This window comes from Canis lupus, chromosome 27, assembly GCF_048164855.1.
Source record: "Canis lupus baileyi chromosome 27, mCanLup2.hap1, whole genome shotgun sequence".
Classification (NCBI taxonomy): Eukaryota; Metazoa; Chordata; class Mammalia; order Carnivora; family Canidae; genus Canis; species Canis lupus.
This window is the reverse complement of record NC_132864.1, coordinates 6,235,080-6,257,849: the sequence shown is the minus strand read 5'-3', so window position 1 is coordinate 6,257,849 and position 22,770 is coordinate 6,235,080.

The window sequence follows — 22,770 nt, the reverse complement described above, 5'->3', positions numbered from 1 at the left end:
AATTGAATCGAATCGATCGAAACCAATCGAATCAGATCGAATCGAAAAGAATCAAATTGAATCGAAAAGAATCAAATCATATCGAATCGAAAAGAATCGAATCAAATCAAATCGAAAAAAATGGCATAGAATCTAATCGAAACGAAAAGAATCAAATCGTATCGAATCGAATGGAAAAGAATCGAAATGAATTGAATCGAAAAGAATCGAATCAAATCGAGTTGAAAAGAATCGTATCAAATCAAATAGAAAAGAATCAAATAGAATCGAATCGCATCAAAAAGAATCGAATCGAATAGAAAAGAATTGAATTGAATCGAATCGAATCAAAAACAATCGAATCGAATCGAATATAAAAGAATCGAATCGAATCGAAAAGAAATGCATCGAATCGAATCTAAATGAATCGAATCGAATGGAATCGAATCAAAATGATCGAATCAGATAGAGTAGAAAAAAATCGAATCGAATCGAAAAGAATCAAATCGAATTGAATAGAAAAGAATCGAATCGAATCGAAAAATTTCCATAGAAACGAATAGAATCGAAAAGAATCGAATTGTTTCGAATCGAAGGAAGAAATCCCGAATTGAATCGAATAGAAAAGAATCGAATCAAATCGCATTGAAAAGAATCAAATAGAATATAATCGAATTGTATAGAAAAGAATCGAATCGAATCAAAAAGAATCGATTTGAATCGAATCTAATAGAATCGAATCTAAGCGAAAAGAATGGAATCTAATCGAATGGAAAAGAAATGCAAAGAATCGAATCAAAAAGAATCGAATCGAATGGAATCGAATGGAAAAGAACCCAATCAAATGGAAATGAATCAAAAAGAATCGAATCAAGTTGAATGGAATCGAAAAAAATCAAATAGAATCGAATAGAAAACAATCTAATTGAATTGAATCCAAAATAATCGAATCGAATCAAATCAAATCAAAATAAACGAATCGAAAAGAATCGAAACGAAATGAAAAGAATCAAAACGAAAAAAATCGAATCGAATCGAATCGAATCGAAAAGAATCGAATTGAATCAAATCGAATCGAAAAGAACCCAATCAAATGGAAACGAATCAAAAAGAATCGAATCAAGTACATCGAATTGAAAAAAATCAAATAGAATCGAATTGAATTGAATCCAAAATAATCGAATCGAATCAAATCAAAAGAATCGAATCGAAAAGAATCGAATCAAATTGAAAACAGTCGCATCGAATCGAATCGAAAAAAATCGAATAGAATCGAATTGAATCAAAAAGACTTGAATCGAATCGAATAGAAAAGAATCGAATCGAATTGAATTGAAAAGAATAGTATCGAATCAAATCGAAAAGAATCGAATATAATCGAATCGCAGCGAAAAATAAAGAATCGAATATAATCGAATCGAAACGAAAAGAATCGAATCGAATCCAATAGAAAAGAAATGAATTGAATCGAATCTAAAAGAATAGAATTGAATCGAAAAGAATCGAATCGAATCGAAAAGAAACGCATCAAATCGATTCGAAATGAATCGAAACGAATGGAATCGAATAGCAAAGAATCGAATCAAATCGAAAAGAATTCAATCGAATCAAAATGAATTGAAAAGAATCGAATCGAATCGAATTGAATCGAAAAGAATCAAATCGAATCGAATCTAAAAGAATCGACTCGAAAAAAATCGAATCTAATTTAATTGAAAAGTAACGCATCGAATCGAATCAAAAAGATTCGAATTGAATCGAATGTAATCAAAAAGAATCTAATAGAATTGAATTGAATCAAAAAGAATCGAATCAATTTGAATTGAATTAAATCGAAAGAATCAAATCGAATCATATTGACTCGAAAGAATCGAATCGAATCGAAAAGAATCGAATTGAATCGACTCGAATCGAATCGACTCGAATCGAATCGAAAATAATCGAATCAAATCAAAAAGAATAGAATCGAATCAAAAAGAGTCAAATTGAATCTAATCTAAAAGAATCGAATCGAATCGAATCGAAAAGAATCGAATCAAATAGAATCGAATCAAAAAGAAACACATAGAATTGAATCAAAATTAATCGAATCGAATGGAATCGAATCGAAAAGAAATGAATATAATCGAAAAGAATCAAATCAAATCAAATCTAAAGGAATTGAATCGAATCGAATCGAATTGATACTTACCTGGCAGGGGAGATACCATGATCACGAATCGAATCGAATTGAAAAGAAACACATCGAATCGAATCAAAATGAATCGAATCGAATGGAATTGAATTGAAAAGAAATGAATCGAATCGAAAACAATCAAATCGGATCGAATGGCAAAGAATTGAATTGAACCGAATATAAAAGAATCGAATTGATTGGAAAAGAATCGAATAGAACTGAATCGAAAAGAAACGCATCAAATCGAATTAAAATGAATCGAATCGAATGGAATTGAATGGAAAAGAATCGAAACGAATAGAATCAAATCGAAACGAATCAAATCAGATCGAATAGAAAAGAATCGAATCGAATCGAAAAGAATCAAATCGAAATGAATAGAAAAGAATCGAATCTAATCCAATCGAAAAAAATCTCATAGAATCGATTAGAATCGAAAAGAATCGTATTGTATCCAATCGAAGGAAGAAATCGAATCGAAAAGAATCAAATCGAATTGAAACGAATCGTATCGAATCAAATTGAAAAGAATTGAATCGAATCGCACTGAAAAAAATCAAATCTAATACAATCGAATCGAATAGAAAATGATAGAATCAAATTGAATCGAATCAAAAAGAATCGAATCGATTATCAAAGAATCGACTCGAATTAAAAACAATCGAATCTAATCGAATTGAAAAGAAATGCATCGAATCGAATCAAAAAGAATCGAATCGAATCGAATCAAAAAGAATTGAATTGAATCGAATTAATCGAAATGAATCGAATCAATCTGAATTGAATCAAATCGAATTAAATCGAAAAGAATTGAATCAAAAAGAATCAAATTGAATCGAATGGAATCAAAAAGAATTGAATCGAATTGAAAAGAATCAAATCGAAAAGAATCGAATCGAAACAAAAAGAATTGAATCGATTCAAATCGAAAAGAATCGAATGGAATCGAATCGGAAAAATTGAATAGAATCGAATGGATTCGAAAAGAATTGAATCTCATCAAAAAAAAAGAAAAGAATTGAATCAAAACGAAAAGAATCGAATTGAATCGAATTGAATTGAAAAGAATTGACTCGATTCGATTTGAATCGAAAAGAATCAAATCGAATCAAATCGAAAAGAATCGAATCAAAATGAATCGAATCAGATCGAATAGGAAAGAATCGAATAAATGGAAAAGAATCAAATCGAATCTAATAGAAAAGAATCAAATCTAATCAAATTGAAAAAATCACATAGAATCTAATCGAATTGAATCAAATAGAATAGAAAGGAATAGAATCTAATCGAATCGAATAGAAAAAAATCAAATCAAATTGAATCAAATCGAATAAAAAAGAATCGAATTGAATCGATCGAATAGAAAAGAATCGAATAGAATAGAATAGAGTAAAAGAATCGAATCGAATAGAATAGAATTGAATAGGATAGAAAAGAATATATTCAAATCGAATAGAATCAAACAGAAGAGAATCAAATCGAATGAATAGAAAAGAATCGAATCGAATTGAATAGAAAACATTCGAATCGAATTGAGTCAAATAGAATAGAATAGAATAGAAAGGATCGAATCTAATCAAATTGAATCGAAGAGAAAAAATTCGAATTGAATCAAATAGAATAAAAAAGAATTGAATCGAGTAGTAAAGAATAGAAAAGAATTGAATCGAATCAAATTGAATGGAAAAGAATATAATCGAGTCAAATTGAACAGAAGAGAATCAAATCGAATAGAAAAACACGAATCGAATGAAATCGAATCAAATCGAATAGAACAGAATCGACTGGAATCGAATCCAAAAGTATCGAATCGAATAGAATCAAATAGAAAAGAATTGAATTGAATCGAATCGATTTGAAAAGAATAGAGTAGAAAAGAATCGAATCGAATGGAATCGAATAGAAAATAATTGAATAGAATCAAATCGAATCGAATAGAAGAGAATCGAATCGACTCGATTCGAGTCAAAAAGAATAGAAAAGAATCAAATCTAATCGAATTTAATCGAATAGAATAGAAAAGAATTGAATCGAATTGAATCGAATCAAATAGAATAGAAAAGAATGGAATAGAATCGAATCGAATCGAAAAGAATCGAATCGAGTGGAATAGAATAGAAAAGAATCGAATCAAATCGAAGAGAATACAGAAGAATCGATTTGAATCTAATCGAAAAGAATCGAATAGAATAGAGTAGAATAGAAAAGAATTGAATAGAATAGAAAAGACTCGAATCGATTCAAATCGAATTGAATAGAAAAGAATCGAATCGAATAGAATAGAACAGAATCGAATTGAATCGAATCGATTCGAAAAGAATAGAGTAGAATAGAAAAGAATCGCATTGAATGGAATCGAATAGAAAATAATCGAATCGAATCGAACAGAAGAGAATCTAATCGAATCGAGTCGAATCGAGTGGAATAGAATAGAAAAGAATCGAATCTAATCGAATTTAATCGAATCGAATAGAATAGAAAAGAATCGAATAGAAAACAATTGAATAGATTCGAATCGAATCGAATAGAATCGAATTGAATTGAATAGAATAGAAAAGAATCGAAGCAAATTGATGGAATACAGAAGAATCGATTCGAATCAAATTGAAAAGAATCGAATCTAATAGAATAGAGTAGAATAGAAAACAATTGAATCGAAGAAAAAGACTCAAATCGATTCGAATCGAATTGAATAGAAAATTATCGAATTGAATCAAGTCGAATCGAACAGAAGAGAATAGAATCGAATCGAATCAAATCGAATAGAAAAGAATCAAATTGAATGGAATTGAATCAAAAAAAAAGAATCGAATCAAATCGAATAGAACAGAATCGACTCAAATCGAATCCAAAAGTATCGAATTGAACTGAATCCAATAGAAAAGAATCGAATTGAATCGAATCAAATTAAAACAAATGGAAAAGAATCAAATCGAATCGAATCGAATTCAATCGAATAAAAAAGAATCAAATTGAATCAAATCGAGTGGAATCACGAAGAATCGAATCGAATAAAATCGAATAGAAAAAATTCGAAAAGAAATGGTATCAAATGAAATAGAAAAGATTCTAATAGAATGGAATCGAATCAAATTAAATAGAAAAGAATCGAATTGAATCGAATCGAAAGAAAAGAATCGAATCGAATCGAACAGAAAGAATCAAATCGAATTAAATACATAAGAATCGAATCGGTCGAATAGAATCGAATAAAAAAGAATCGAATTGAATAGAATAGAAAAGAATCGAGTCAAATCGAATTGAATCGAACAGAATAGAAAAGAATCAAATAGAATAGAATAGTATAGAAAAGAATCGAATTGAATAGAATAGAAAAAATTCGAATCGAATCGAATAGAATACAAAATAATCGAAACGAATCGAATCATATCGAATCGAAAAGTATAAAAAGGATCAAATCGAATAGAATAAAATAGAAAAGAATTGAATAAAACGAATTGAATCGAATAGAAAAGAATTGGATCGAATCGAATAGAGTAGAATAGAATGGATAGAATGGAATAGAATCGAATCAAATGGAAAAGAATCGATTCGAATAGAATAGAAAAGAATCGAATCAAAACGAATCGAGTAGAGTAGAATAGAAAAGAATCGAATAGAATAGAATCGAATAGAAAAGAATCGAATCGAATCGAACTGAATCTAAAAGATTCGATCAAATCGAATTGAAAAGAATAGAAATGAATCGAATCGAATCAAATTGAATTGATTCAAATAGAGTAGAAAAGAATAAAATCGCATTCAATCGAATAGAAAAGAATCGAATTGAATCGAATCGAATAGAAAAGAATTGAATCGAATCGAATTGAAACGAATAGAATAGAAAAGAATCGAATAGAAAAGAATCAAATCGAATCGAATAGAGTAGAATGGAATAGAAAATAATCTAATCGAAACAAATCGTATGGAAAAGAATCTAATCGAATCAAATAGAATAGAAAAGAATCAAATTGAATAGAGTAAAATAGAAAAGAATCGAATCGAATAGAATAGAATAGAAAAGAATCGAATCGAATCGAAATGAATCAAATAGAATAGAATAGAAAAGAATCAAATCGAATCGAATTGAATAAAAAAGAATAGAATAAATCGCATTGAATTAAATCGAATTGTAAAGGATCGAATCGAATAGAAAAGAAGCGAATCAAATAGAATACAATAGAAAAGAATCGAATTGAATGGAATCGAGTGGAATAGAAAAGAATCGAATCAAATCGAATCGAAAATATTTGAATCGAATCGAATAGAATAGAAAAGAATCAAATCTAATCGAATTGAATTGAATCAAATAAAATAGAAAATAATCAAATCGAATTGAATTGAATCGAATAGAATAGAAAAGAATCTAATTGAATCGAATCCAATAGAAAAGAATTGAAGTGAATCGAATCAAATCGAATAGAAATGAATCGAATCAAATCGAATAGAAATGAATCGAATCGAATCGAAAAGAATAGAATAGAATATATTCGAATCAAATCGAGTTGAATCAAATAGAATAGAAAAGAATCGAATCTAATCGAATTGAATAGAATCGAATAGAACAGAAAAGAATCGAATCAAATTGAATGGAATGGAATCGAGTCGAATAGAAAAGAATCGAAATGAATCGAATAGCATAGAATAGAATAGAAAAGAATCGAATCGAATCGAACACAGTAGAATAGAAAAGAATCGAATCGAATAGAATAGAATAGAAAAGAATCGAATCGAATTGAATCGAATCAAATAGAATAGAAAAGAATGGAATAGAATCGAATCGAATCGAAAAGAATCGAATCGAGTGGAATAGAATAGAAAAGAATCGAATCAATTCGAAAAGTATAGAAAAGGGATCCCTGGGTGGCGCAGCGGTTTGGCGCCTGCCTTTGGCCCAGGGCACGATCCTGGAGACCCGGGATCGAATCCCACGTCGGGCTCCCGGTGCATGGAGCCTGCTTCTCCCTCTGCCTGTGTCTCTGCCTCTCTCTCTCTCTGTGACTATCATGAATAAATAAATAAAATCTTTAAAAAAAAAAAAGTATAGAAAAGAATGGAATCGAATCGAATAGAAGAGATTCGAATGGAATATAATAGAATAGGATCAAATAGAATAGGAAAGAATCGAATGCAATTGAATGAATTGCATAGAAGAGAATCGAATCGAGTAGAAAAGAATCGAATCGAATAGAAAAGGATCGTATTGCATTAAATAGAATAGGAAAGAATCGAATCGAATTGAGTAGAATAGAAAAGAATAGAAAAGAATCGAATAGAAAATATTCAAATCGAATCGAGTCAAATCGAATAGAATAGAAAGGATCAAATCTAATTGAATTGAATCGAATCGAACTGAAAAGAATCGAATCGAATCGAATCGAAAAGAATTGAATCGAATCAAATTGAATCAAATAGAAAAGAATCTATCGAATCAAAAAGAATAGAATCGATAAGAATCGAATTGAAAACAATTGAATCGAATCGATTTGAATCGAAAAGAAGTGAATCGAACCGAATCGAATCGAAAAGAATCGAATCGAATCAAATCCCTAACCCTAACCCCTAACCCATAACCCCTAACACTTAGCCTATCCTAACCCTAACCCATAACCCTAACCCTAACCGTAACCCTTACCCTAAAGCTAACCCCTAACACCTAACCCTAACCCTAACCCGAACACTAACCCTAAACTTAACCCGTAACCTAACCCTAAACCTTACCCTAACCCTAACAGGTACCCTAACACTAACCTGTACCCCAACCGTAACCCGTACCCTACCCATACCCTAACCCATAGAATAACCCGTACCCTAACCCTAAGCCTGTACACTAACCCGTCCCCTAACACTAACCAGTACTCTAACACTAACCAGTACCCTAACCCTAACCCGTATCCTAACACTAACCCTAACACGTACCTAACCATAACCCTAACCCTTAACCCTAACACCTAAACCTAACCCTAAACCCTAACCCCTAACCCTACCCTAAACCTAACCCTAACCCTTAACTCTAACCCTTAACCCTAACCCTAATTTAACACTAACCCAAACCCTAACCCTAACACCTAACCCTAACCTTAACCCCTAACCTTAACCCTGACACTAACACTAACCCTAACACCTAACCCCTAAACCAAGCCCTAACCCCTAACCCCTAACCGTTAACACTAACCCTTAACCCTAACCTTACCCCTAACCCCTAAACCTAAACCTAACCCTATCCCTAACCATTAAACCTAACACTAACCCTAACCCTAGTCCTAACCCTAACCCTAACCATAACCCCTCACCCTAACCCTAACCCTAACCCTAAACCTACCCCTAACTCTAAACCTAACCCTAAACCTAACCTGAAACCTAACCCATACACTAACCCGTACCCTAACCCTAACACTCACCCGTAACCTAAACCTAACCTGTACCCTAACTCTAACCCGTACCCTAAAACTAACCCTAACCCGTACCCTAACCCGTACACTAACCCTAACCCATACCCTAACTCTAACCCGTACAAGTACCCTAACCCTAAACCATACCCTAACCCTAGCCCGTACCCTAACCCTAATATCCCGTACCCTAAACCTAACCCGTACTCTACCCTAAACCATACCCTAACCACAACCCTAACCTGTACACTAACCCTAAACCGTATCCTAACCCTAACCCGTACCAAACCCTAACACGCAACCTAAATCTAACCGTGAACCTAACCCAAACAATAGCCTAACCCTAACCCTAACCCGTACCCTAACCCTTACGTTAACCCCAACCCTAATGCTAACACGTACTCTAACCATAAATGGTACCTTAACACTAACACTAAGCCGTGCCTTAATCCTAACCCTAAAACTAACCCTAACCCATACTCTAACCTTATACCGTACCCTATCCTAACCCTAACCATAACCCGTACCCTAACACTAAACTACCCCTAAACTTAACCCTAACTCTAATCCTAACCCTATCTCTAAACCTAACACTACCCTAACCCTAACCCTCACCCTATCCCTAACACGTAAACTAACCCTAACCCTAACCCATAAACTAAACCTAACCCTAACCCTAAACTACTGTAACCCTAACCCTAATGTGCACCTAAACCCTAACCCTACCCTAAACCTAACCCTAAGCTGTACCCTAACCCTAACCCTAACCCAAACCCTAACTCCTAACACTAATCGTAACCCTAACCCTAACCCCTAACCCTAATCCAAACCCGAACCCCTAACCCCTAACCCTAACCCTAACCCTTAACCATAACCCTAACCCTAACCCAAACCCTAACTCTAACTCCTAACCTTAACACTAACCCTAACCCGTACCCTAACCTTAAACTGTACCCTACCCTAACCCTAACCCTAGCCTGTACCCTCACACTAAAACTACCCCTAACCTAACCCTAACACTAATCAAAACTCTAACCCTATCTCTAAACCTAACCCTAACCCTAACCTAACCCTAACCCTCACCCTAACCCTATCCCTAACACGTAAACTAACCCTAACCCTAACTGTAACCCTAACCGGTAAACTAAACCTAACCCTAACCCTAAACCTAAACAGTACCCTAACCCTAACCCTAATGTGTACCTTAATCCTAACCCTAACCCTAACCTAACCCTAAGCTGTACCCAAACACTAACCCTAACCCATACCCTAACTCTAACACTAACTCTCCCGTACCCTAACCCTAACCCGTACCCTAACACTAACCCTAATCTGTACCCTAACCCGTACCGTAACCCTAAACTTAACCCGTTCCCTAACCCTAAATGTATCCCATACCCTAACGCGAACTCTAACCCTAACTGATAACCTAACACTAAAACTAACCCTTACCCATAACCTAAACCTAACAATAAACCTAACCCTAAACAGTACCCTAACCCTAACCCTAAACCCTAACCCTACCCCTAACCGAAACATAACCCTAACACTAACCCTAACCGTAACCTACCCTAACCCTAACCCGTAACCTAAACCAAACCCTAACCCTAACCCTAAACAGTACCCTAAAACTAACCCTAACCTGTACCCTACCCCAAACCCTAACAATAACCCTAAACCTAACCCTAACCTGTACCCTAAACCTAACCCCAAACCTAACCCTAACCCGTACCCTAAACCTAACCCAAACCCTAACCGTTACCAGTACCCTAACCCATACCTTAACCCGTACCATAATCCATACCATATCTCTAAACCGTACCCTAACCCTAACCCTAACCCGTACCCTAACCCTAATCTGTACCCTAAACCTAAGCCTAAACCGAACCCTAACCATAACACTAACACTAACCCTAACCCGTAGCCTAACCCTAACCGAACCCTAAACATAACCCGAACTCTAACTCTAACCCTAACCCGTACTCTAATCCTAACATAACCCTAACCTGTAACCTAACACTAACCATAACCCTAACGCTAAACAGTACCCTAAACCTAACCCTATCCCATACCCTAACCCTAACCCTGAACCTAACCCTAAACCTAACCTTAACCCATACCCTAATCCTAACCCGTACCCTAACGCTTACCCTAACCCTCACCCGTACCTTAACCCAAACTCTAACCCGTACCCTAACCCTAACCTTACCCCAACCCTAAACCTAACGAAACCTAATCCCTAATCCTAACCCTAACCCTAACCTAATCCTAACCTTAACCCTTACCCTATCCCTAACCCTAACCCGTAACCTAACCCTAACCGTAAACCTAAACTGAACCCTAAGCCGTACCCTAAACCTAACCCTAACCCTAACACCAACCCGTACCCTAATCCGTAACCTAACCCGTACCCTAACCCGTAACCTACCCTAACCGGTAGAGTACCCCTAACCCTGAACATACCCCTAACCCTAACCTGAACCCTAACCCTAACCCTACCCTAACCCTAACTCGAACCCTAACCCTAACCCTAAGCTTAAACAGGACCCTAACCCTAACCTTAACCCATAACCTAACCCAAACTTTACAGCATTGGAAGTCAGATCGTTCTATGAATAAAGCTCTACTGCACCTGGAGACACAACCGTTGAAGCCTGCAGCTTGGCCCTTGCGTCCCATGAGCTTCTGACAAACATGTCTAGTGAGGATGTTCGTAGCTCCATCTGCAGGCAGCGTGGAACTGGGAAGGACCGCGTGTCAGCTCATTTTGCAGAAGGAAGTTCCCCAGAGAGACAGCTTTCATGTAGGTACTCAGGTTTCGAAGTTAGTATGTAGCTCCCTTCTGAGGGAGGAATTACTCAGAAGTCGTTGGATTGGGCTGGGAGACACTTGCCTCTCACAAAACTTGTGTCCCGTATCGAACGACGTCCTTTCGAAGTGAAAGGTACAGGCGGTCAGCATGTGGGAGGAACAAGCCATAAGCTCATCCAAAGGAGTGTGCATCACTTGGAGGCAGGTGTCCGGTAGTCGCGAAATTGACAATGCAGACACTTGGTTCTCACTCCGCTACTGTCCCGCATAGAAGGGAATGCTGTGGAAGCGATCCGCACAGGCCGTCAGATTGTGGGAGGTACAGGCCATAAGCTCAACTCTCAGAAGCGTGTATGCTTTGCAGGCAGCTGTCTGCTAGCCACTCTTTTATGGGAGTTAGAACCCAGCTACACTTTAATTGAACAAGGCTGTTGGAAATCGCTGTATTGAACTCAGTTACACATGACTACAAGCCTGAAACGTCTACATGCTTTTCACAACCTCTTCCAGCACCTAACATAAGGATGTTAGGACCTATGTCTACAGGCAGTCAGGTAGCGGGAGAGTCCTGCCCTCACCTCAACTCTCACAAGGAAGCATGTCTAGAAGCCCGCTTTCAACTAGCTGCATTCTTCTGGCCCTGAGAACGCAGCAGTATTCTAACTCAGGAGGTTCCAAGAATACCACTCTACTCCACCTGGAGACACCTTCCAGGCCTGCATTATTCCACTTGCGTCTCACAACCTTCTGACAAGCATCTCTGGTGAAGACGTTGGAAACACATTCTGCAGTCAGTGTGGAACTGTGAGGGACTGCGTGTGAGCCCAACTCTCGGATGTAAGTTGCTGTTGGGTGCAGGGTTCAATTAGCTAGTATGGAACTTAGTATATAGCACCAGTCAAAGACAGGAATTACTAGGAAATCACGGGATTGAGCTTGGAGGCACAACTCTTGTGGGCCTCACCTGGATGAGGTGATTGGTTCCCACCTGGGACTCACCTGGACATGATAACTTTGCTCCACACTTTGGCCTCACCTGGCCCTGATGACTCTGGGCCTCCCACCTAGGCCTGAATCTGGGCCTGGTGACTGTGGTCCCCACCTGGGTCTCACCTGGACCTGGTGACTCTCGTTCCCACATGAACCACACCTGGATCTGGTGACTGTGGTGTCCTTTTAGCCTCACATTTACCTGGTGACTCTGGTCCCCACCAGGGCCTCACCTGGATCTGGTGACTCTGGCCTGCAGTTTGACCTCACCTGGACCTGGTGAGTGGGGTTCCCACCTGGGCCTCACCCATACCTGGTGACTCAGGTCCCCACGTGGGCCTCACTTGGACCTGGTGAATCTGGTCACCACATGGACCTCCCCTGGACCTGGTGAATCTGGTCCCCATCTGGGCCTCACCCAGTCCTGGTGACTTTGTTCCCCACCTGGGCCTGATTGCTGCGGACTCCTTCTTGGCCTCACCTGGAACAGGGGACTCTGATCCTATCTGGGCCTCACCCAGATCTGCTGACTCTGGTCCTCACCTGGGCATCATTGGGACCTGGTTACTCTGTTCCACACCTGAGCCTCACCTGGACATGATGACTCTGTATCCCTTCTGGGCCTCACCCTGACCTGGTGACTCTGGTCCCCATCTGGGTCTCACCCTGACCTGGTGACTGTGAACCCCACTTTGGCCTGATTTGGACCTGCTGACTCTGATTGCCACCTGCGCCTCACCTCGAACTGTTGACTCTGGTTCTTTCAAGGGCCTCCCCTGTACCTGGTGATCCTGGTTCCCACCTGGGACTCACCTGGACGTGGTGACTGTTGTCACCACCTGGGACTCACCTGGAGCTGGTTACTGTGTTCCATACCTGGGCCTCACGTAGACCTGTTGACCATGGTCCCCAGCCGGCCTCACATGGACCTGTTGCCTCTGGTCCCCACCTGGGCCTCATGTGTACCTGGTAACTCTGTCCTCACCTGGGCCTCATCTGGACCTGGTGACTCTGGTCCCCACCTGGGCTTCACCTGGTTCTGCTGACTCTGGTCCCCACCTGGACCTCTCCTGGACCTGGTGACTCTCTTTCCAACATGGACCTCACCTGGATCTGGTGACTCTGGTCCTCAGTTTGGCCTCACCTGGACCTGGTGATTCTCGTCCCCACTTTGACCTAACTCAGACCTGGTGAATCTTTTCCCCACCTAGGCCGCACCCAGACCTGGTGACTCTTGTCCCCAGCTATGCCTCAATTCGACCCGATGAATCTGGTCCTCATGTGGGCCTCACACGGACCTGGGACTCAGCTGGATAGAGTGGCTCTGGTTCCCACATGGGGCTCACCTGATACTGGTGACTGTGGTCTCCTTCTATGCCTCACCAGGACCTGGTGATTCTGATCCTCATCTGGGAATTGCATGGCCCTAGTGACTCTGGTCCTCACCTAGGCATCATTGGGACCTGGATACTCTATTTGACACCTGGGCCTCACTTTGACCAGGGACCTCTGTTCCCACTCTGGGCCTCAAACTAAACTGGTTACTCTGGTTCCCCCTCTGGGCCTCACCCTTACCTGGTGACTCTGGTCCACCCCTGGGCTTCACTTGGACCTGGTGAATCTGGTCCTTACCTGGTCCTCACCTGGACCTGGTGACTCTGGTCACCACCGGGGCCTCACCTGGACCTGGTGACTCTCGTCCCCACTTTGACCTAACTCAGACCTGGTGAATCTTGTCCCCACCTAGGCCTCACCCTGACCTGGTGAATCTTGTCCCCACCTATGCCTCAATTCAACGTGATGAATCTGGTCCTCACGTGGGCATCACATGGACCTGGGACTCAGCTGGATATAGTGATTAGATCAATACGATTTGATTCTTTTCAATTCGATTTGATTAGATTCAATTATTTTCGATTTGATTCGATTCTTTTCCATTGACACTTCGATTCGATTCGTTTCGATTTGATTCGATTTGATTCCTTTCGATTCTATTTTTTTCGATTCGATTCTATTCTTTTCGATTCAATTTGATTCTTTTCGATTCGATTCGATTCTTTTCATTCGATTCGATTCAATTTGAATCTAATCGATTAAATTCTTTTCGATTGGATTCTTTTCGATTCGATTCGATTCATTTCGCTTCGATTATTTTCGATTCGTCGATTTTATCCTTTTCATTTCGATTCTTTTCAATTCGATTTGATTCTTTTCGATTCTATTCTTTTCAATTCATTTCGATTTGATTCATTTTGATTCGATTCGATTTGATTTTTTCGATACTATTCGATTTTTTCGATTCGATTCTTCTTTATTTGATTTCTTTTGATTCTTTTCGATTTGATTTGATTCGATTTTTTTGAATCGATTCTTTTCAATTTGATTCGATTAAATTCGATCTTTTTCGATTCTATTCTTTTCGATTCGATTCGTTTCGATTTTTTCATTTCGATTCGATAGTTTTCGATTCATTTCTTTTCAATTTTATTCGATTCGAATGTTTTCTATTCGATTCGATTTGATTCTTTTTGATTCAATTTTGATTCTATTCTTTTCGATTCGTTTCGATTATTTTCGATTCGATCGATTCGATTTTTTGATACAATTCGATTTTCCTTTATTTCATTTGATTCTATTCTTTTCGATTCGATATGATTCTTTTCGAATCAATGCGATTCTTTTCGATTCGATTTGATTCGATTTAAATTTTTGCGATTAGATTCCTTTTGATTCGATTATTTTCGATTCAATTCGTTTCGACTCAATTCGATTCAATTCGTTTCGATGCAATTCAATTCATTTAATTTCGATTCGTTTTCATTCGATTATTTTCGGGTGATTCGTTTCGACTTGATTCGATTCGAGTATTTTCGATTCGATTCGTTTCGATTAGATTCGATTAGATTATTTTCGATTCTATTCGATTTGATTATTTTCGGATCGACTCATTTTGATTCAATTCGATTCGATTTTTTTCGATTCCTTTCGATTCGATTCCTTTCGATTTGATTCGATTCTTTTTGATTCATGGATTTGATTCTTTTCTACTCGATTCTTTTCGATTCGATTCGATTCTTTTCGATTCAATTGTTTTCTATTCAATTCGATTCGATTCAATTTTTTCAACTCGATTCGATTTTTTCAATTCAATTCAATTCTTTTTGATTCGATTTGATTCTTTTTGATTCAATTCGATTTGTTTTCGATTCAATTTGATTCGATTATTTTCTATTTGATTTGATTCAATTCGATTCGATTATTCTCTATTTGATTCGATTCGATTCGTTTTGATTCGATTCAATTAATTTCTATTCGATTCGATTTATTTTGATTTGATTCATTTCCATTCGATTTGATGAATTTTGATTCGATTCGATTCGATTATTTTCGATTCGATGAGTTTCAATTCGATTATTTTCGATTCGATTTGATTCGATTATATTCGATTCGATTCGTTTCGATTTATTTTTGACTCTATTCGTTTCGATTAGATTATTTTCGATTCGATTCAGATCGATTCGATTATTTTCCATTTGATTCGATTATTTTCGATTCGTTTCATTTCTATTCGATTAGATTCGATTAATTTCGATTCGATTCATTTCGATTAGATTATTTTCGATTTGATTCATTTCAGTTCGATTCGATTCGATTATTTTTGATTCGATTCGATTCGATTATTTTCGATTCGTTTCGATTCGATTAATTTGGATTCGATTCATTTTGATTCGATTATTTTCTATTCGATTCATGTAGATTCGATTATTTTCGATTTGATTGGTTTCAATTCGATTCGATTTGACTATTTTCGAATCGATTCGATTCAAATCGATATTTTTGATTCGATTCGATTCTTTTCATTCGCTTCAATTCTATTTGAATCAATTCAATTCAATTATTTTTGATTCGATTATTTTCGATTCGATTCGATTCGATTTGATTTGTCTATTCCTTTATTTGATTCGTTTCGATTCTTTTTGATTCAATTTGATTCGATTCATTTCGAATCGATTTGATACTTTTCAATTCTATTCTTTTCGATTCAATTCGATTTGAATTTTTTGATTCGATTCGATTTGATTTTTTTCATTTCTATTCAATAGTTTTCGATTCGTTTCTTTTCGATTCTATTTGATTCGCGTCTTTTCGATTTGATTCGATTCTTTTGATTCTTTCGATTCTTTTTGATTCAATTTTGATTCGATTCTTTTCGATTCGATTCAATTATTTTCTATTCGATTCTATTCAATTCGATTTGTTTTTTCGATATTAATTGATTCTTCGTTATTTGATTTCTTTGTATTCTTTTCGATTTGATTCGTCTGATTCTTTTTTATTTGATTCGATTGTTTTCGATTCGGTCTTTTACAATTCGATTCAATTCACTTCGATTTTTTTCGATTCGATTCGATTTGATTTTGTTTCGATTCGATAGTTTTTGATTCGTTTCTTTTCGATTCCTTTTGATTCGATTCTTTTCAATTTGATTCTTTTCGATTTGTCGATTCGATTCTTTTGTATTCGATTCTTTTTGATTGGATTCGATTCTCTTTGATTCGAATCGATTCTTTTCGATTCGATTCGTTTCGATTCGATTCAATTCATTTCGATTCGATTCTTTTCAAATCGATTCGATTCTTTTTGATTCGATTCTTTTCGATTCGATTCGATTCGATTTTTGCAACTCGATTCGATTCTTTTCGATTCTATTCGATTCTTTTCAATTGGATTCGATTCATTTCTTTTCTCTTCGGTTCGATTCTTCTCGATTCCTTTCAATTCGATTCGATTCTTTTCAATTCGATTAGATTCTTTTCGATTCTTTTCAATTCGATTAGATTCGATTCGATTCGTTTTTTCGAAACGAATCGATTCTTTTCAATGACTTCGATTCGAATAGATTCTTTTCGATTTGATTCGATTCGATTCTTTTCGATTTGAGTCTTTTCGTTTCGATTCGATTCTTTTCGATCGACTCTTTTCGATTCCATTCGATATGTTTCGATACGATTCCTTTTGATTCGATTCTTTTCGATTAGATCGATACGATTCGGTTCTTTTCAATTCAATTCGATTAGATTCGATTTTGTTCGATTCGATTCAATTCGTTTTTTTCGATTCGATTCGATTCTTTTCTATCGACTCATCGATTCCATTCGATTCTTTTCGATTTGATTCGATACGATTCTTTTCGATTTGAGTCTTTTCGATATGATTCAATTCTTTTTGATCGACTCTTCTATTCGATTCCTTTCTATTCGATTTGATTTGATTCTTTTCGATTCGATTCTTTTCGATTTGATTTGATTCTTTTCGATTGACACTTTTCGATTCGATTCGTTTTGATTTGATTCGATTCTATTCCTTTCGATTCGATTATTTTCGATTCTTTGATTCGATCCTTTTCAATTCAATTCTTTTTGACTCCATTTGATCCTTTTCGATTCGATTCTTTTCGATTCAATTCGATTCTTTTCGATTGTATTTGATTCTTTTCGATTCGATTCAATTGGAATCTATTGGATTCAATTCTTTCCGATTGGATTCCTTTCGATACGATTCGATTCTTTTCGATTCGATTATTTTCAATTCATCAATTCGATCCTTTTCAATTCGATTCTTTTAGATTTGATTCTTTTTGATTCAATTCGATTCGATTCATTTTGATTCGATTCGATCCTTTTCAAGTTGATTCTTTTTGATTCGATTCGATTCTTTTCGATTTGATTTTTTTCAATTCAATTCGATTCGATTAAGTTTGATTCGATTTGATTTTTTCGTCTCGATTTGATTTTTTTCGATTTTATTCTTCTTTATTTGATTTGTTTTGATTCTTTTCGATTCGATTTGATTCGATTTTTTTCGAATCGATTCGATTTGATTCGATTCGATCTTTTTTGATTCTATTCTTTTCGATTCGATTCGATTCGATTTTTTCTTTTCGATTCGATAGTTTTCGATTCGTTTCTTTTCCATTCTATTTGATTCTTTTCTATTCGATTTGAGTCGATTCTTTTTGATTCAATAGAAAATAATCGAATCGAATCGAATCGAAAAGAAAGAATTGAATTGAATGGAACGGAAAAGAATCGAATTGAATGGAAAAGAATCGAATCGAATGGAATTGAATCGAAAAGAATAGAATAGAATTGAATAGAAAAGAATCGAATCGAAAAGAAACGAATCGAATCGAAAAGAATCGAATCGAAAAGAATCTAATCGTATCGAATCGAAAAGAATCGAATCGAATTGAATCAAAAAGAATCGAATCGAATTGAATCAAAAATAATTGAATCGATTCAAAATGAATCGAATCGAATCGAATTGAATAGAATCGAAATGAAGCGAATAGAATCGAATAAAAAATATCAAATCGAATCCAATCGAATAGAAAAGAATCGAATCGAAAAGAATCAAATCGAATTGAATTGAAAAGAATCGAAAAGAATCTAATCGAGGAGAATCGAAAAGAATAGAATCGAATCGAATGGAAATAATCGAATTGAATCGAAATGAAAAGAATCGAATCGAATTGAATAGAATAAAAAATAATCGAATCGAATATAATGGAATCGAATCAAAAAGAATCGAATTGAATCGAATAGAATCAAATAAGCTGAAACGAAATTATCGAATCGAATCGAAACCAAAAGAATTGAATCGAAAAGAATCGAATCGAATACAATTGAAAAGAATCGTATCGAATCATATCGAATTGAATCGAAAAGAATCGAATCGAATAGAACCGAAAAGAATCGAATCGAATACAATTGAAAAGAATCGTATCGAATCGAATTGAATCGAAAAGAATCAAATCAAATCGAAAAGAATCGAATCGAATCAAAAAGAATTGGATTGAATCAAATTGAATCGAAAAGAATCGAATCAAATCGAATCGAAGAAAATCAAATCGAATCGCACCGAATCAAAAGAATCGAATCGAATGGAAGTGAAAATAATCGAATCGAATCGAAATGAATCAAAAAGAATCAAATCGAATAGAACCGAAAAGAATCGAATCGAATCGTATCGTATCGAATCGAATCGAATATATCGAAAAGAATCGAAATGAATCGAAAAGAATCGAATAGAAAAGTATCGAATCGAATTGAATCGAACAAAATCGAAAAGAATCGAATCAAATCGAAAATAATCGAATTGAATAGCATCGAATCGAATCAAATCAAATAAAAAAGAATCGAATTGAATAGCATCGAAACGAATCGAATCAAAATGAAAAGAATCGAATGGAATCGAAAAGAATCGAATCGTATCGAATGGAATTGAAAAGAATCGAATCATATCGAATGGAATCGAAAAGAATCGAATCGAATAGAACCGAAAAGAATTGAATCGAATACAATCGAAAAGAATCGTATCGAATTGAAAAGAATTTATTCCAATGAAATTGAATCGAAAGAATCGAATCGAACAGTACCGAATCGAATTGAAAAGAATTGAATCAAATAAAATCGAAAAGAATCTAATTGAAACGAAAGGAATCGAATTGAAAAGAATCGAATCGAATTGAAAAGAATCAAATCGAAAAGAATCGAATCGAATTGAAAAGAATCGAATCGAAAAAATTGAATCGAAAAGAATCGAGTTGAGTTGAATCGAATAGAAAAGAATCGAATCGAATCGTATCGAATCGAATTGAAAAGAATCGAATCGAATGGAATCGAATTGAATCGAAAAGAATCAATCGAATCGAATTGAGTTGAAAAGAATCGAATAGATTCGAATCGAAAAAATCGAAACGAATCGAATCATATCGAATGGAAAAGAATCGAATTGAATCAAATTTAATCGAAAAGAGAATCAATCAAATCGAATTGCATAGAAAAGAATTGAATAGATTCGAATCGAAATGAATCGAAAAAATCGAAACGAATCGAATCATATCGAATGGAAAAGAATCGAATCGAATCAAATTTAATCGAAAAGACTCGAATCGAATAGAATTGAATCGAACAGTATCAAATCGAATTGAAAAGAATTGAATCAAATCGAAAAGAATCGAATCGAAATGAAAAGAATCGAATAGAATCAAATTCGAAAGAATCGAATTGAATTGAAACGAGAAGAATCGAATCGAATTGCATCGAATCGAAAATAATTGGAATTGAATCGAATCGATAATCGAATCGAATCAAATCGAGTCGAATCGAAAATAGTCGAATCGAATCAAATGGATTCAAAAACAATTGAATCGAATCGAATCGAATAGAAAAGAATCGAATTGAATCGAAAAGAATCAAACCGATTCAAAAAGAATCGAAAAGAATGGAATCAAGAAGAATCGAAACGAATTGAATCGAGTAGAATTGAATCGAAGCTATGGAAAAAGAATCGAATCAAATTAAAAATTATCTAAACAATCCTATTAAATCCAAAAGAATTGAATCGAATCGAATCGAAAAGAATCGAATCGAAATGTAACAAATCGAATAGAAATGATCGAATTGAATCAAATCGAAAAGAATCGAATCGAATCGAAAAGAATCGAAAAGAATCGAATCGAATCGTATCTTATCGAAACGAAAAGAATCGAATCGAATGGAATCAAAAAGAATCGAATCAAAACGACAAGAGTCTAATCGAATCGAAAAGAATCGAATTGAATCGAATCGAATTGAATCGAAAAGAATCGAATCGAATGGAATCGATTCGAATTGAATCGAAAAGAATCAATCGAATCGAATTGAATAGAAAAGAATCGAATAGATTCGAATTGAAATGAATCGAAAAAAATCGAAACGAATCAAATCATATCAAATGGAAAAGAATTGAATCGAATCAAATAGAATCGAATCGAACTGAATCGAAAAGAATCGAATCGAACAGAACCGAAAAGAATCGAATCGAAAAGAATCGTATTGAATCGAATCGAATTGAATTGAAAAGAATCGAATCGATTCCAATCGAATTGAATCAAAAAGAATCGAATCGAACAGTATCGAATCTAATTGAAATGAATCGAATCAAATAAAATAGAAAAGAATCAAATCGAAAAGAATCGAATCGAATTGAATTGAAAAGAATCAAATTGAAATGAATCAAAAAGCAACTAATAGAAAAGAATAGAATTGAAACGGAAAGAATCGAATCAAATCGAAAAGATCTAATTGAAAAGAATCGAATTGAATCGAATCGAATCAAAAAGAATCGAATCGTATCGAATCAAAAAGAATCAAATTGATTCGAATCAAAAAGAATTGTATTGAAAAGAATCGAATCGAATCAAAAAGAATTGAATCGAATGCAATCAAATCGAAAAGAATCGAATCGAATTGAAAAGAATCAAATCGAATTGAATGAATCGAATCGAATCACATCGAATAGAAAATAATTGACTCGAATTGAATAAAACATAATCAAATCGAATCGAATCGAGAATAATTGGAATTGAATGGAATCGATAATCGAATCGAATCGAGTCGAGTCAAATCGAAAATAATCGAATCAAATCAAATCGATTAAAAAAGATCGAATCAAATTGCATCGAATCAAAAGTAATCGAATCGAATCGTATTGAATCGATTCGAATTGAAAAGAACCGAATCGAATCGAATCGAAAAGAATCAAATCGAATCGAATCAAAAAGAATGGAATCCAAAGAATCGAATTGTAGAGAAATAATCGAAATGAAAAGATTCGGATCGAATCGAATCGAAAAGAATTGAATCTAAACGAAAAGAATCGAATCGAATCGAATTGAAAAGAATCAAATCGAATCATAAAGAATCGAATAGAAAAGAATCAAATCGAATCGAAAAGAATTGAATCGAATCAAATCGATTGAAAAGATCGAATAAAAAAAATCAGAGAATCGAAACGAATCAAAACGAATCGAATCGAATCGAATTCAAAAGAATCGTATTGAATCAAATATAAAAGAATCGAATCGAATCAGAAAGAATCAAATCGAATCGAAAAGAATCGAATCGAATCGAAAAGAATCGAATCGAATCGAATGGAATCGAAAAGAATCAATCGAATCGAATTGAATAGAAAAGAATCAAATAGATTAGAATCAAAATGAATCGAAAAAATCAAAACATATCTAATCGAAAAGAATCGAATCGAATCGAAAAGAATCGAATCTAACTGAATCGAAGAGTCGAATTGAACAGAACCGAAAAGAATCGAATCGAAAAGAATCGTATTGAATCGAATCGAATTGAATCGAAAAGAATCGAATCGAACAGTTTCGAATCTAATTGAAATGAATCGAATCAAATAAAATAGAAAAGAATCAAATCGAAACGAAAAGAATCGAATCGAATTGAATTGAAAAGAATCGAATTGAATCAAATCGAAAAGCAACGAATCGAAAAGAATCGAATCGAAACGGAAAGAATCGAATTGAATCCAAAAGGTCGAATTCAAAAGAATCGAATTGAATCATAGCAAATCAAAAAA